General features: G+C 40.1%; 1 protein-coding gene across 1 annotated transcript in view; it reads left to right on the top strand.

The window, feature by feature from the left end:
• Positions 1-2,204: 2,204 nt before the first annotated feature.
• Positions 2,205-17,427, top strand: part of LOC307013384 (aromatic-L-amino-acid decarboxylase-like) — a 32,206-nt gene continuing 16,983 nt past the window's right edge. The window contains exon 1 of the mRNA XM_079640766.1: positions 2,205-2,338. The gene's annotated coding sequence lies outside the window, so the exon portion shown is untranslated. The remainder of the gene's footprint in view (positions 2,339-17,427) is intronic.

Here is a 17,427-nt window from a genome sequence, read left to right on the forward strand (position 1 = left end):
GTGCAATTCTCTGCTCGCAGGCCTTCCAACAAAATCCACCCAGAGACTGTTTTATGTTCAGAACAGTGCCGCCCGGATTCTCACTAAAACACGCAAATCAGAGCACATACTATAACAGCCACACTGACCCCACTTACCTCCAGGAATTGCTCACCAAACAACATTTACAGACATCAGGCACAGGCCTGGCAGCTCCATCTATTTGCTGTTCCATTGACAAAACTGTCCATCATGGGAGACTGTGCTCTCTCCTACCTGGCTCCACCTCTGGAATCAGCTCCCAGAGGATATCTTGATCATTCTTTGTTTTGAAAAGCCTTAAAGGCCCTGACACACCGAGCCGATTTTGTCCGTCGATAGATGTCTGGCCGTCGATGAGTGCCCTGTCGCCCTACTCAGATTGGTGTGTCCCGCACCGTTGTGTCATTTCGGCCTTGCCGCCACCGAATCAACATGTTGAATCGGGAGGCTGTCTGCAGAAGAAATCACTCTGATTGTCTGTTCAGCTTAGCAAATCAGTATGTGAGAAGCGAAACGGAAGTGAAGAAGGCACACACAGGCGGCTATTGTTTTTCATTTTCCAGTACCGCACTAAACATGATTTTGATTATAAGTCGTTATGTGAAACAGTCTGTGATGGACGAGAGTGAAAATGGAACGTGCGCTATTTGTTGTTTGTATCACGTAGTCTGTCTTCCGGTTGCCTCTTTTGAATGACGAATACACACTACCGCTGCTTGCTTGTAAGGAGAGTTATTGCCACTCACGCATGCTACTTGGCTGTCGGCTGAAGTCTTTGCGGTGTGTTCCAGTGCAACTGTTGGCCAAGACGCAGGAGACGTGAGGCGACACAACAGTCGTGTTCCGTCGGGACGTGTTCTTGGGGGGCAGTTTGATGTGTCAGGGCCTTAACTTGTTATGCTCTTAAACTAATACATAGCTGTTTCGACGATAATGTCTTGATCCATTGTCACCTTGCCAAATGTTACAGTCTGCAAAAATTCGCTCATGTATATCGGTAATATACGTGAGTAAACTGACCTTAAACCACACAGCTCTGAACTCAACACTATTGTTTGGAAACCGATATCTGACCTTCATATTTCCATATCATGTGCAAAAGTATATTTGAAAGTGCTTTTTGGTATTTTACAGTTCTTCTCCCTCTTCAACTTCTTCTTGTTCTTGTGTTTCTATTCTTATTATTCTTATGATTATTTCTATTATTACAGTTTTCATAATGATTGTCATAATTATAAGTCTTAATACATCTTATTCTTCAAACGGAGTCAGACATGTCTATTAATTCATATTTGTTTTATTTTCATTTTTTTTGGGGGGGGGGGTTATGTAGTCAAGACACAATTATATTTCTATTTACTGACATTCAAACTCCTACTCTATTCAGCGACACAGATAGAGGAACAGGACAGAAGTTAGACTAATCTTGACTGATGTTGCAATTAAGTTTAGTTAACTGTAAATACTTAAAATACAGAATACTTAAAAAGTATATTTTCTACTTAAAAGTAACAACTATACAATGTTTAATGTTATAATTGTCCATGCATGAAATCTTCTATCATTACATGCATTAAGAATACAAAATCTGAAATGTACTAAATATAATTATTTTGTTTGTTATTTTTTCAACCTGGCTTTATTATTAGACATTTCAATTACGGCGTGCAATTCATCCAGATTTAATAAAGCCATTAGAGCAATATTCTTTTAAACATTTTTTAGGGTTTTTTTCTTACAATGTACAATTGGTACATTTGGTGACTCATAAGCCTGTGTAGAATCAGGAAATAATAGAAATGAAAAAAACATGTGTATAATATTTTATATAACATCTTTTTTACTTTTATTATTTCATGTCTGTTTCTTTACCACTGTACATGTCCCCGCTGTGAGACTAATAAAGGATTTCTGATTCCGATTCTGATAATACTGTAATGTATTTTTATCTCAGATTCTCTTCGAAAATCATACATTCTTAATCTTTTCTTGGTGTACCTTGGTTATTTCAATGCTAACTATATACATGTATACATGTTTTGTAAGTATACACCTAAATGTGTGTGTGCGTGTGTTCCGTGGATATCCTTGTGAATCAACCAACACTTGTACTGACCGTGAGCCCTGTTCCCATTGGCTAGGGGCTGGGGGGTGGGGGTGTGAGGGTGCGATAGTAGCAAGATAAAAGGAGCAAATGTCTCTCGTCCTGCTTACACACACAGACACACTCACCCTGCCTGCCTGTCTGTCTGTCCGTCTGATTGTGGAGGCTAAAGAAGAGGAGAGGCTCCACCACCTGAAGCTTTCACTTGAAAATGTAAGTACGCTCACACACACACACACACACACACACACATACACACACACACACACACACACACACACACACACACACACACACACACACACACACACACACACACACACACGTGTAATCCTATTTGAGATAAGGCTGAGGATAAGGGCTCTGCTTCTTAACAAGGGAGAGAGACATGCAGGGTAAAACACTTGTTGAACAACACGCCCTGGTGTAGAAAAATTGACAATGTTCACATGTTTACATTTGAATAAGCACCGCTAACAATTTGTAAAGAAATATGTTCAAAGTGTTTTTCTACAATACAATTAACTTAGTGTTGTCGAACTGCAACAGGATTTTTCTTCAATACAATGTATAGCATGCTTTTTTCGTTAACAAAAAAGCTTAGAGTAATTGTATTTTCCGTTGGTCATTATGTTTATGTGATGTGATCTTGATAAGACTATTAACCGGGTTTATGTGACTGTACTTTGGCCCATTGTGTTATGTGAGAATTAGTTTTTAACAGTCAATAAACTATAAACTTGAGAAAATGTATTTTTTTATGCCAATCTGTTCTGTTTGCATATAAATTGAAAGAAAACTAAGGGATTATCACACTGGCTTAATGTGTCGGTAAGAGGGTCAAGGGTTCATCCATTCATTTATATTGTGCAAGGCTTTGGGTTTGTGTGTGTGTGTGTGTGTGTGTGTGTGTGTGTGTGTGTGTGTGTGTGTGTGTGTGTGTGTGTGTGTGTGTGTGTGTGTGTGTGTGTGTGTGTGTGTGTGTGTGTGTGTGTGTGTGTGTGTGTGTGTGTGTGTGTGTGTGTGTGTGTGTGTGTGTGTGTGTGTGTGTGTGTGTGTGTGGCGCCTAGCATTACGATACTTGTGGGGACTTAAATCTGTTCACACAGTCACGTGTGGGGACTCGCCTCCTTTACGGGGACAAATTGAAGGTCCCCATGAGGGGAATCATTACAGTTTTTCTCAATTGCTAAACCCACTATTTAGAATCAAAATTAATTTCTTCAAAACAAGAACATAGCCATCTAAACAGAAACACACTTGCCATAACTCTGAATATCTTTTTGCAAAATGCACTTACATGACCAAAACTGAAAATACTGGTCACAAAAAAGAATAAGTCGATCGAAACAGAACAAATTGTCCTCTAATGAGACAAATGTGTTTTCATAACTGCAACTCCGGTCACCATAATAACACATTCTACCATAACAATATACATTTCTTGCAAAGTGCTCTAAGGCACTCAACACTAAAAATACCCCTTCCAAAACCAGATACCTTCTCCAAAAACAAAAGGGGTTAGGGTTAGGATTAGGGTTAGGGTTAGGGTAATGTTGTGAATCGAGTGGCCCATGGTGGTGGTGGGGTTATTGTATGGGCAGGCGTATGTGATGGACGATGAACACAGGCCACTCGATTCACAACATTACCCTAACCCTAGCCCTAACCCTAACCCTAACCCTATTCCTATTCCTAACCCTCACACCAGATACTGACTGGTTTTCGGACCCCCCCAGACCCCCCCAATAAAGCAAAAATGCATGTTTCAGAGTGGCCTTTTATTGTGGCCAGCCTAAGGCACACCTGTGCAATAATCATGCTGTCTAATCAGCATCTTGATATGCCACACCTGTGAGGTGGGATGGATTATCTCGGCAAAGGAGAAGTGCTCACTATCACAGATTTGTTCAGATTTGTGAACAATATTTGAGAGAAATGGTTATTTTGTGTATATAGAAAATGTTTTAGATCTTTGAGTTCATCTCATGAAAAATGGGAGCAAAAACAAAAGTGTTGCGTTTATATTTTTGTTCAGTGTATGTCATTGTTTTTATTGTCTCATTTTCAGAAGAGCACCGTAACAGAAACAAAAGATGAATAGCAATACACTGGAAAAAAAATAACATGGGTAAATGATGTAAATCAGCCGTAAAGCAGATAATGAGATCTATATAGCTTTACTGATCTGCTCTTTGGCGTCTGTCTGGCCACATAGCCTCATCTACGTCACGGCGTATGTCTTCCCTTGCAAGGCAGCGTGGGAAATATCTCCTTGCGTGTCGACACCACCCTTGACAGGATTCCGCAGAGATGTCCCGACAGCCAGCATTCATTGCGTCCAAAAGGGGTATTCTGTCATGAGGATGATGGTCATAAACCTTCCATCTCCAGGCAGAGAAGAACTCCTCAATGGGGTTTAGAAATGGGGAGTATGGAGGGAGGAACTCCATGGCCATGTGTGGATGAGCCTCAAACCATGCCCTCACGTCACAAGAGTGGTGGAATGCCACATTGTCCCATATGACCACGTGAACCGACCTCACTTGATCCCTCTCTTCTGGTGGCACAAGTCGGTCATACAGGACATCCAGGAAGGCAAGGACACGTTGCGTGTTATATGCTCCCATTACAGGGATGTGAGCAAGGACGCCTTGTGTCGAGATAGCCGCACACAATGTTATGTTTCCTCCCCTTTGGCCTGGAACAAAGACTGTTGCTCTTTGCCCAATAAGGTTCCTCCCACGTCTCCTTTGGAGAGGTTGAAGCCTGCTTCATCCACATATACAATAACATGTGGTAATGCATTGCCTTCCAGCTCCATCATTCGCTAAAGAAAATGAAACAAACAGAGGACCGTTTTACATTACTGTAAGCAGTCCAACATACTAAAAATATAGTCAAGCCATCACTGTGATTGAGGTCCTTACCTGTACATACCGGTGCCTTAACTCCTTCACACGGTCAGAGTTGCGTTCAAAAGGAACCTTATAGATCCGTTTCATTCTGAGGTGGTGCCTCTTTAACACCCGGTCAATGGTTGCAACACTTATAGATGGAATGTTATTTAAGACATCCTTGTCTGCAATTATTCTGGCCTGAATCTCCCTTAAGCGGATTTCATTGTTGGCCACAACCATATCAACAATGGCAGACTCTTGTTCTTGAGTAAAGGCCTTTCCTCTGCCGGGGTGCTCTTTCAGTTCTATCAATAAATATTTGAGAATGTTATGTACTGTAATATAAAAACAGTGATTGAAACCTACATAAAAATAGAAATGCATGAAGTGCTGTAAAAAAGGGTTACAGTAGCTTACCTATTTTCGTGCCTGAAGATCCTAATAATGGATGCCACTGTTGATCTCCGTATATTGGGCTGAACCCTTTGGCCAGCCTCACTGAGGGACATGCCATGGTTTATGACGTGGTCCACAATAGTTGCACGGGTGTTGTCCGAAACTACTGTTCGCATTGGTCCCCTTTCCACTCTTCCACCACGCATACGTACAGCCCTCCCTCTTCCTCTCTGAACAACAGGGTTCCCTCTTCCTCTCTGAACATCAGCCCTCCCTCTTCCTCGCTGAACAACATGGTTCCTTCTTCCTCTCAGAGCTCCTCTACCTACTCGATCAGCCATTTTGTTCACACAAACATCTTACTGAAGTGAGGGAAGTCTTTTATAGGATTCTCACAAATTACAATTACTATAGGAAAGTCATTGATATCAGCTGTGAGCAATTAATTTACATGGAAGTGAAGTACTCAATTCACCCCAATACAAAAAAAACATTTCTCAATGTGCAAAAAGGAAAAGACCACAATTACTGACTGTAAAAATGTATTGCTCTACTATCAACTATAGCTAATCCTCCCCATATGAACATCTTAAAGAGCTATGCAAGTCATATCAACACTATTATAGCTTTACCGGCACCATTTTAAAAAATATTTTAAGTACAGTCCTGCAAATTCTGTCTTGTAAATATTTTCAATGTAACATCATTACTGTAAGGTATACAGTACATTCCATGCAGTTACCATTTTCAATGGGGTGATTGACTGATAACAAGTGTTAATATTTTGCACATCAAGTTTCAATTAGTGTATCTATGGTGTAAGTTTATGAGGAGTAAGTGTTATCCACTGTGAGAAGATTATTTAGTTTTGTAGACATGAGTTACACAAAAGATTGTTGATGTTTGTGTAGAGAATTGTAACTTCCGATAGAGAATTGTGTGATCTGTTTTGCAAAACACTGCTTAGCATCTGCATTTTGTGTGATATCAATGATAAATGGTATACTGTTGTAGAGAACTGGTTTTCTGTTTCGATGGCTGTGCTGTTGGTTTGATGAAAGGAATTTTGATTCTAAATAGTGGGTTTAGCGATTGAGAAAAACTGTAATTTTAGGGTGAAGACTTGGTTAGGTTTAGGATAAGGTTAAGGGTAAGGGTTAGGGTTAGGCATGTGTTGGTTATTGTTAAGGTTAGAATAAGTCTCCAGGAAATGCATGTAGATCAATGTAATGTCCCCTGAAGTGATGAATACATGGTGTGTGTGTGTGTGTGTGTGTGTGTGTGTGTGTGTGTGTGTGTGTGTGTGTGTGTGTGTGTGTGTGTGTGTGTGTGTGTGTGTGTGTGTGTGTGTGTGTGTGTGTGTGTGTGTGTGTGTGTGTGTGTGTGTGTGTGTGTGTGAGTAGTTATATTCATCCCACTTTCGTCTCATTAGTATGCATACAAAAGTGACAGGTCACACCTCCCCCATTATGCAAATGAGCTAAGTCCCGCCTCCCCTTTGATCGAGGTGTGAGATCTCAAGTAGGTGTGATATCCCAAGTAGGTGTGAGATCCGTCGATAGGAGGGGGGTGATGTGTATTCACAGGTGTGAAAAGCCCCCACTGTTACGCCTTATGGTGTATAATACAAAATGTTTCAATCACATTAGTATGCATAAAAAGTGAAAGGTGGGCCTGCCCCCAAGTGTGTGTGTGTGTTTGTATGTGTTTGTGTGTGTGGGTGTGGGGACCTTCACTGATGTCCTCCCAAGGAGGTGTGTGTGTGTGTGCGTGTGCGTGTGCGTGTGTGTGTGTGTGTGTGTGTGTGCGTGTGTGTGTGTGTGTGTGTGTGTGTGTGTGTGGGGACCTTCACTCCTGAGCTATAGATGCCTGTCTTAACACCCCATGGCCCTGCAGTTGGCCAGAGGCTGTAAAAGTCCTGGAAAGCAGGCAGGCACCTCGTTTGAGAGATGACTGTTTGTGTATTAGAGAGCCTGAGGAGACACATTTTTACCGCCCATGCTTGACTGTTTATCTGTGCATTTTCAACTGTATACAATACAACACAAAAATGCCCAGTGCTGCTAAGAAATAAGTTCAGAAAGCTCTGAAAGCTCTAACAAAAGTAACTCTCCAGGTATTTCAGACAGAGTATGCGGATTTGGTCTGATCAGAACAAAGAAAGCACCTTTTGCCTTCCTACTGTCACACTTTCCTCTTACTATGGCCAGTGTCTGTAAAGGTGGGGGGGGACTGTCTCCCCCCTTCCTGCCATCTCTCTCTGTTTCTGCTGATGTGTAAAATATACAAAATAACGTTTTATATACTTAGTCTCTTGTTAAAAAGGCGATGAAGTTTGCAGCGTAAGCCAGCCATCAGTGTTCTAGTTTTAAGGCTTTGCATACCTCAAAGTGTGTCTAAAAGTATCTTGGCAAGAGAAAAAAAAAGCCAAAATGCGCTTAGGCCATTACAAAGAAACCGAATTGCTGCGAAGAAATAAGTTCAGAAAGCTATGACTCCAGTGGAACACTGTTAGAGTCAAAAGTAACTCTCAATGTATTCAGACAGAGTATGCAGATTCGGGCTGATCAGAACAAAGAAAGCACCTTTTGCCTTCCTAGTCAAAAAGTGTTGATTAAGTTAGTTTACACACACTCCCTTACTGTCACACTTTCCTCTTACTATGGCTGTCAGGCCTTTTGGTGTGTGTGTGTGTGTGTGTGTGTGTGTGTGTGTGTGTGTGTGTGTGTGTGTGTGTGTGTGTGTGTGTGTGTGTGTGTGTGTGTGTGTGTGTGTGTGTGTGTGTGTGTGTGTGTGTGTGTGTGTGTGTGTGTGTGTGTGTGTGTGTGTGTGTGTGTGTGTGTGTGTGTGTGTGTGTGTGTGTGTGTGTGTTTGAGCCTGGCCCTGCCCCCTCCTCCCCCCTTCCTGCCATCTTATCACTAGACAGAGGGGGGAAGGGTTCTCTCTAAAACACAGTATCTGTAAAGGTGGGGGAGACTGTCTCCCCCCTTCCTGCCATCTCTCTCTCTGTTTCTGCTGATGTGTAAAATATACAAAATAACGTTTTATATACTTAGTCTCTTGTTAAAAGGTGATGAAGTTTGCAGCGTAAGCCAGCCATCAGTGTTCTAGTTTTAAGGTTTTGCATACCTCAAAGTGTGTCTAAAAGTATCTTGGCAAGAGGAAAAAAAGCCAAAATCCGCCTAGGACATTAAAAAGAAACCGAATTCCACGTTTTACAAATGAACAGACACAAATGCAGACTTGACTACTTGGCAGTTGATTAAAGCAGATGTGTCCTTTTTCATCTCTCAAAGGTTTGGGTCCTGTTCAACACTGGGTACAGAAATATATTCAATATACAGTCATTTGTACGTAAAGATTTTTGAAGTTGTAAGCACTTAGAAATATACATTTGATTGCATTTAAAGTGGCTGTAGACAACTTATAATAATGAAGTAGTTGATTGCACAAATTTGTAATGGATGTAAAATAAAGACGACATTAGCATTTAAATTGGCTCCCTATAAGACTTGCTTTCTCTATGAAATTATGTCGGGTTCTGAGTTGTGTTCTCCCTTTCACAATAAAAAGCCCAAACACAATACTTTCTGAATCACTGCAGGAAGTAATGTGCTAAAATGCAAATACAAATAGCTTACAGTAGCTGCCAATTAGTTGAACAATTGGAAAATCGCAAGGACTGTGGAAACACCTACTGGCAAAGGATTGTGGATGCAAATTATGCAAAGAGGAAAAAAAAACATTCTATCTAAAGCTATATAACACAATCTGCATATTGACAGTATGAGTACAGCAAAAACAGTATGCATGTTGATGCAAACGACGATGTTCAGTAAACGATCAATCAAAATCGAAGGATCCAATGTATTTTTAAATGGAGCAGAAATAGAACTAGTCTCCCAGTTGAAGTATCTTGAACAGGGAGTGTCATATTGGACTCGCACTTGACTTTTTAAGAAACATATCCAGAAAGTATCCAATACCATTAAATTCAACTTGCAACATTTTAAACAAATTAGACCTTTTCTTAACTGTCAATGCTGCAAAGTCATACCTCCACTGTATGATTCTATCCCACATTGAATACGGTTTTACAAACTAGTCTTCTGCTTGTGCCACACACCTGAAACCCATAGAACAGCTGTTCAAGAGAGCTATCCAGGTGTTTGACAGAAAGCCACAGTCATACCACCACTGTACCATCCTTGAAAATCACAATTTCTTGAGTTTTTGACCATTTTAAGTCTTTTAAAAGTATGTGTTTTTTAAATAATATTTACATGGGCTGGCCCCCCTCCCCTTGGGGGAATTCATCCACAGAAAACACACTGGACGCAGCACTAGGTCAGAAACCAGAGGAGACTGTGAAGTCCACCACAGACGGACCACCTTTGGACAAAATGTCCTCTCCATTAAAGGCAGCTCATTGTGGAATAGCCCCCCAACTGAGATACGGGATTGTCCCACTCTCAATAGTTTTAAAGGTCATCTTAAAGAATGGTTGAGCAACAAACAGAGGTGTAATCACCGCTAAATAAATGCACTTTAACACAGGGGTATCTCCTCTTGCACTTTATGTAGCGCTTTTATCTGATCTTGCACTTTATATATCATAGCTGCTACATTGTACTGCCATGTGGTAAATGCTTGTATGCTGCTCATGCTCTTTCTGCATATCATGTATTTATTTTTGCTGTATATATATATATATATATATATATATATATATATATATATATATATATATAAATGTCATGTTCTTATATGCTGTATGTGACGGGACTATAGATGGAAATTAGCTCAAAGCTAAAATCCGGCTCATTTACACTTGTAGGCATTATTTTTGTTTTAAAGTGTTCATCAATGTGCACTACGGTAGCCCTGAAGAAAATTAAACATTAAAATATGTTATCGATGTCCCCATTCCCAGTTTGTTTTGGGAATAATTGTGATGTTTACTATGTTTTGGTAGCTCTTATCAAAACAGAATTTTTGTAAAAGACTGCGACTCTAAAAGGCAAGTTTGTGATTTTAACACTGTTTCGATGAAACAATAAATTATACAATATTACGACTTTTTGCCATATTTTTAACACAATATACTTGTACCTTTTGTTTTTTTGTGGTTGTAGGGCTTCAAGATATTTTGCATCTCATGCATAAACACGGTGTCATCTTTTCCTTGAAACTGACGTGCTGCCCGTTTTACAAAACAAGTTATTTTTCTGCTTCTTCATCCTCTGAATTTTCCTCCCCCGTCCCTCTTCCTTCAGCCAGCACAACAAGAATCAAGGTGGATCTGTGAAATGAAACACCTCTTCCCAAAGCGTGACTTCCCTATTGAGAGCATGCGTCTTCGGCAGTAGGGTCTAAACCAATTGGCCATATATACTAACATGCAGAACGTACGGTATGTTTGAAGACTAACCATTTATCCAGTTCAAGCTGTCTTTAAGATGTGACATTGCGCTCTGACTATTCCCCGTAAAATCGTGACAAACTATTACTTATTCTTAAATTCGACCTCTTGCTGCTTGGTTGAAAATGATAGATGAAAAATAACTTAAAAAAAAAAAAAAGACTCAAACAGCGAGGGACATTATACTGGTGAAAAAACTCTCAATTCTACAGATGACTCCCCCCACTCAACGCAATAAGTCCCTCCCTCCACTCAGCAAAGCATCTAAAACTAAGACGACAGTTTGAAAACTAGCTATGGATCTGAGAAAAACCAAGTCTCCCCCCGCGAGTTGCAGCCAGGAACAAACTCCTGGACTACCATCATCACCACCATTCTGGACACCCGAATCTTGCAATACTACTGCTGCTTATTTTGCTCCTTGGGCCAAGACGTCTCTGTTTATGGACACAGTGAAATCAGTGTTGGTTGATATTGTGGAGAGGGTGATACATCAGTACAGAGAAGAAATATGCAACGGATGCCGAGTCAGTCACCCCGGCCGGAGGCAACACGATTGTCTGAATGACATGCCCGTTTTTTTCTTCAGAAACAATTACAACGCGTTAATGAAAAGACTCTGGCTCACCGACTTCATTACTGAGATCGACCAGATTCTTATTGATAAAGAAATTTTCACGGATGATTGGAGGATCCAAGGCGCTTCGGAGGCTTTTCTGCACAATCTCAAAAATTGTAGACGCCACAAGGAGAGACTTGAAAAGATCCATGCCGAGTTGGATGGAGAAGAAGAAGACTAATAACCTGCGGTTGGTTGAAGCCAGGGATTTTTTCTTTTTCGATACATTGATTTTTTCTTTAAAGTAAAATAAAAATGGGGAACTACTATGCAAAACGCTCGGTATATATTGATCAGAATGTAGTCAATACCCTTTTAATAAGTGTGGTGATGAGGACGATTGAAAACAGAGTGAATAGTGATCCCCGTGTAAACAGAATGGCTGAAGTTTGTAAACTAGAAGACATTTTGGATATCGTTCGTTCTGGCAGTACTATTCCATGTCATTGGGAAACGATTGTAAACGAAACATTTAAAGTGGTCCTGGAATCTTCATTTTCCAAAACATTCTGTAACATTATCGAAGAAATGAAACAAAAATCAAAAGTGTATCATGTGCTCTCATTGTATGCTCTGTTTGTAGATGTAATACATCTTTGTGTCAAAAACAGCATACACATGAATATTTTGACTGAAGTGAAAAAACTCCATCATGATATTTCCATTAATCTGGGGCATTCTAAGCTGGAGACGGTCCTGGGGATGTTACAATCAGTATAACTATTGATTTTGTGTGTGAAATTTTTTAAATGTAAATAGGACATTTTAAAAATAAATAAATAAAAAAAGTGTTTTTTACATTTTAAAAACTGTTGTCTTCATTATAGCAAGGGGAGCGTGTCTGATACATGTGTATTACAGTCCTTCACATGCACTGTTGTCTTCATTATAACAAGGGGAGGGTAACAGTGAAGATGTATGATACATGTGTATTGAAACGTACGTATTATACCCCCACAGAAACACAGAAACACAGAAAACACTGAAAACACAGAAAACACAAAAACACAGAAAACACAGAAACACAGAAACACAAAAACACTGAAACACCGACACACAGAAACACCGAAAACACTGAAAACACAAAAAACAGGCTTGTGTGCTAGTATGGTTTTTGAATAAACACATCAGTATTTAAAAAAGTCAATTAGTATCAGCCTCCTATCGACTTTTTAAAAATACTGATGTGTTTATTCAAAAACCATACTAGCACACAAGCCTGTTTTTTGTGTTTTCAGTGTTTTCGGTGTTTCTGTGTGTCGGTGTTTCAGTGTTTTTGTGTTTTTGTGTTTCTGTGTTTTTGTGTTTTTGTGTTTCTGTGTTTTGTGTTTCTGTGTTTTTGTGTTTTTGTGGTTTCTGTGTTTCTGTGTTTTTGTGTTTCTGTGTTTCTGTGTCTCGGTGTTTCAGTGTTTCTGTGTTTTTTCAGTGTTTCAGTGGTTTCAGTGTTTTCTGTGTTTCTGTGTTTCTGTGTTTCCATGTTTCTGTGTTTCTGTGGGGGTATAATACGCACGTTTCAATACAGATGTATCATACATCTTCACTGTTAACCTCCCCTTGTTATAATGAAGACAACAGTGCATGTGAAGGACTGTAATACACATGTATCAGACACGCTCCCCTTGCTATAATGAAGACAACAGTTTTTAAAATGTAAAAAAGACTTTTTTAAATTAATTTTTTTAAAGATGTCCTATTTAACATTAAAAAAAAATCACACACAAAATCAATAGTTATACTGATTGTAACATCCCCAGGACCGTCTCCAGCTTAGAATTCCCCAGATTAATGGAAATATCATGATGGAGTTTTTTCACTTCAGTCAAAATATTCATGTGTATGCTGTTTTTGACACAAAGATGCATTACATCTACAAACAGAGCATACAACAGAATGAACGATATCCAAAATGTCTTCTAGTTTACAAACTTTAGCCATTCTGTTTACACGGGGATCACTATTCACTCTGTTTTCAATCGTCCTCATCACCACACTTATTAAAATGGTATTGACTACATTCTGATCAATATATACCGAGCGTTTTGCATAGTAGTTCCCCATTTTTATTTTACTTTAAAGAAAAAGTCAATGTATCAAAAAAGAAAAAATCCCTGGCTTCAACCAACCGCAGGTTATTAGTCTTCTTCTTCTCCATCCAACTCGGCATGGATCTTTTCAAGTCTCTCCTTGAGGCGTCTACAATTTTTGAGATTGTGCAGAAAAGCCTCCGAAGCGCCTTGGATCCTCCAATCATCCGTGAAAATTTCTTTATCAATAAGAATCTGGTCGATCTCAGTAATGAACTCGGTGAGCCAGAGTCTTTTCATTAACGCGTTGTAATTGTTTCTGAAGAAAAAAACGGGCATGTCATTCAGACAATCGTGTTGCCTCTGGCCGGGGTGACTGACTCGGCATCCGTTGCATATTTCTTCTCTGTACCGATGTATCACCCTCTCCACAATATCAACCAACACTGATTTCACTGTGTCCATAAACAGAGACATCTTGGCCCAAGGAGCAAAATAAGCAGCAGTAGTATTGCAAGATTCGGGTGTCCAGAATGGTGGTGATGATGGTAGTCCAGGAGTTTGTTCCTGGCTGCAACTCGCGGGGGGAGACTTGGTTTTTCTCAGATCCATAGCTAGTTTTCAAACTGTCGTCTTAGTTTTAGATGCTTTGCTGAGTGGAGGGAGGGACTTATTGCGTTGAGTGGGGGGAGTCATCTGTAGAATTGAGAGTTTTTTCACCAGTATAATGTCCCTCGCTGTTTGAGTCTTTTTTAAGTTATTTTTCATCTATAATTTTCAACCAAGCAGCAAGAGGTCGAATTTAAGAATAAGTAATAGTTTGTCACGATTTTACGGGGAATAGTCAGAGCGCAATGTCACATCTTAAAGACAGCTTGATCAGGATAAATGGTTAGTCTTCAAACATACCGTACGTTCTGCATGTTAGTATATATGGCCAATTGGTTTAGACCCTACTGCCGAAGACGCATGCTCTCAATAGGGAAGTCACGCTTTGGGAAGAGGTGTTTCATCTCACAGATCCACCTTGATTCTTGTTGTGCTGGCTGAAGGAAGAGGGACGGGGGAGGAAAATTCAGAGGATGAAGAAGCAGAAAAATAACTTGTTTTGTAAAACGGGCAGCACGTCAGTTTCAAGGAAAAGATGACACCGTGTTTATGCATGAGATGCAAAATATCTTGAAGCCCTACAACCACAAAAAACAAAAGGTACAAGTATATTGTGTTAAAAATATGGCAAAAAGTCGTAATGTTGTATAATGTATTGTTTCATCGAAACAGTGTTAAAATCACAAACTTGCCTTTTAGAGTCGCAGTCTTTTACAAAAATTCTGTTTTGTTAAGAGCTACCAAAACATAGTAAACATCACAATTATTCCCAAAACAAACTGGGAATGGGGACATCGATAACATATTTTAATGTTTAATTTTCTTCAGGGCTACCGTTGTGCACATTGATGAACACTTTAAAACAAAAATAATGCCTACAAGTGTAAATGAGCCGGATTTTAGCTTTGAGCTAATTTCCATCTATAGTCCCGTCACATATAGCATATAAGAACATGACATTTATATATATATATATATATATATATATACAGCAAAAATAAATACATGATATGCAGAAAGAGCATGAGCAGCATACAAGCATTTACCACATGGCAGTACAATGTAGCAGCTATGATATATAAAGTGCAAGATCAGATAAAAGCGCTACATAAAGTGCAAGAGGAGATACCCCTGTGTTAAAGTGCATTTATTTAGCGGTGATTACACATCTGTTTGTTGCTCAACCATTCTTTAAGATGACCTTTAAAACTATTGAGAGTGGGACAATCCCGTATCTCAGTTGGGGGGCTATTCCACAATGAGCTGCCTTTAATGGAGAGGACATTTTGTCCAAAGGTGGTCCGTCTGTGGTGGACTTCACAGTCTCCTCTGGTTTCTGACCTAGTGCTGCGTCCAGTGTGTTTTCTGTGGATGAATTCTCCCCAGGGGAGGGGGGCCAGCCCATGTAAATATTATTTTAAAACGCATACTTTTAAAAGACTTAAAATGGTCAAAAACTCAAGAAATTGTGATTTTCAAGGATGGTACAGTGGTGGTATGACTGTGGCTTTCTGTCAAACACCTGGATAGCTCTCTTGAACAGCTGTTCTATGGGTTTCAGGTGTGTGGCACAAGCAGAAGACTAGTTTGTAAAACCATATTCAATGTGGGATAGAATCATACAGTGGAGGTATGACTTTGCAGCATTGACAGTTAAGAAAAGGTCTAATTTGTTTAAAATGTTGCAAGTTGAATTTAATGGTATTGGATACTTTCTGGATATGTTTCTTAAAAAGTCAAGTGCGAGTCCAATATGACACTCCCTGTTCAAGATACTTCAACTGGGAGACTAGTTCTATTTCTGCTCCGTTTAAAAATACATTGGATCCTTCGATTTTGATTGATCGTTTACTGAACATCGTCGTTTGCATCAACATGCATACTGTTTTTGTTGTACTCATACTGTCAATATGCAGATTGTGTTATATAGCTTTAGATAGAATGTTTTTTTTTCCTCTTTGCATAATTTGCATCCACAATCCTTTGCCAGTAGGTGTTTCCACAGTCCTTGCGATTTTCCAATTGTTCAACTGTTACGATGTGAGGTGCAGGTGAAAGAACGATACGTGGAGAGAGGGTTTTCTTACAAAAGATGGATGAGACCGAACATACGTACTAAGGAGGAGATTGGAGAGACTATCGTTTGGGAGCAGTACCTCCGTGTGCTTCAACCAGACGTCCGCACCTGGGTCAAGGAGCACAATCCCCAGACTGGGGAAGAAGCGGCAGATCTAGCAGAACGGTATGCAGCGTCCCAAAGGGAACCTTCAAAGAAAAGAGTGACTGTTGGGAAGCCAAGGTGTGGGGAGGGCAAACCTCACACTTGGCCAGCTGTTGAGAGCATGGACACTGGGGTTGATAAGAAACCTGCATATCCAAACTTCAAAAAGAACTTCATATGTTATTACTGTCAGCAACCTGGTCACAAGGCTTCATTGTGTCCATTAAGAAAGTCTAAGTCGGTTGAGATGTGTTCGGTACCTCGTCCAGAAAGTGTTGACCCTGCTAATGTTACTGATAGTGGAATTGTTCCACATAGACATGTAGTAGAGGTCACTGTAAATGGTCAAGCAGTGAAAGCCCTAGCTGACACTGGTAGTTCACAAACCTTGGTGAAGTCCAGCTTACTTAGCAATGCAATAACTGCTTTTGATGGCAGGGTAAATATCACATGTGTTCATGGTTGTAAAAAAGATTACCCAACTGCAGATGTTATCATTGAGGTTGAAGGGCAAGCCTTTATGCTAACTGTTGGTGTGCTAGAGCACCTAGCTTATGACGTGATCCTTGGAGATGATTTGCCAATCTTAGACATCTTGGTACAGCAAAACTCACTAGCATACTCCTATGTAGCTACGCGCTCTATGACTAAGGGGTTAGAACCTTTACCAGATGCAGATGATAGTTTGTGTGAAGGGGGTGATAAGCTTAAGAAAACAAGGCGACAGCGCCGTCAAGAGAAAAACAGAAATCACGATAAGGCTAAATGCCCTGAGCTTACTCTCCCTGTAACTCCCCTCATAGAGCCTTAATGGCAAATCCCAGATAACTTCAGAGAGAGTCAGGAGAATGACCCATCTCTAAAACCTCTATTTTCAAAAGCATGCAAAGTAGATGGGGAGGAAGATGCAAACACAGGGGGGCAGAAAAATCTAATTGGGGATCTCTTCATCATAAAAGACAACCTTTTGTATTTGGCAGACATAGAGAAACCTAGGCTAGTCATTCCTAAAGAGTTTCGCCAAGTAATCCTGCAGGTGGGTCATACTGTGCCATGGGCTGGGCATCTGGGGCAGGCAAAAACGTATGACCGAATTGCTCAGCGTTTCTAT

The sequence above is a fragment of the Notothenia rossii genome (assembly GCF_949606895.1).
Source record: "Notothenia rossii genome assembly, chromosome: 7".
Classification (NCBI taxonomy): Eukaryota; Metazoa; Chordata; class Actinopteri; order Perciformes; family Nototheniidae; genus Notothenia; species Notothenia rossii.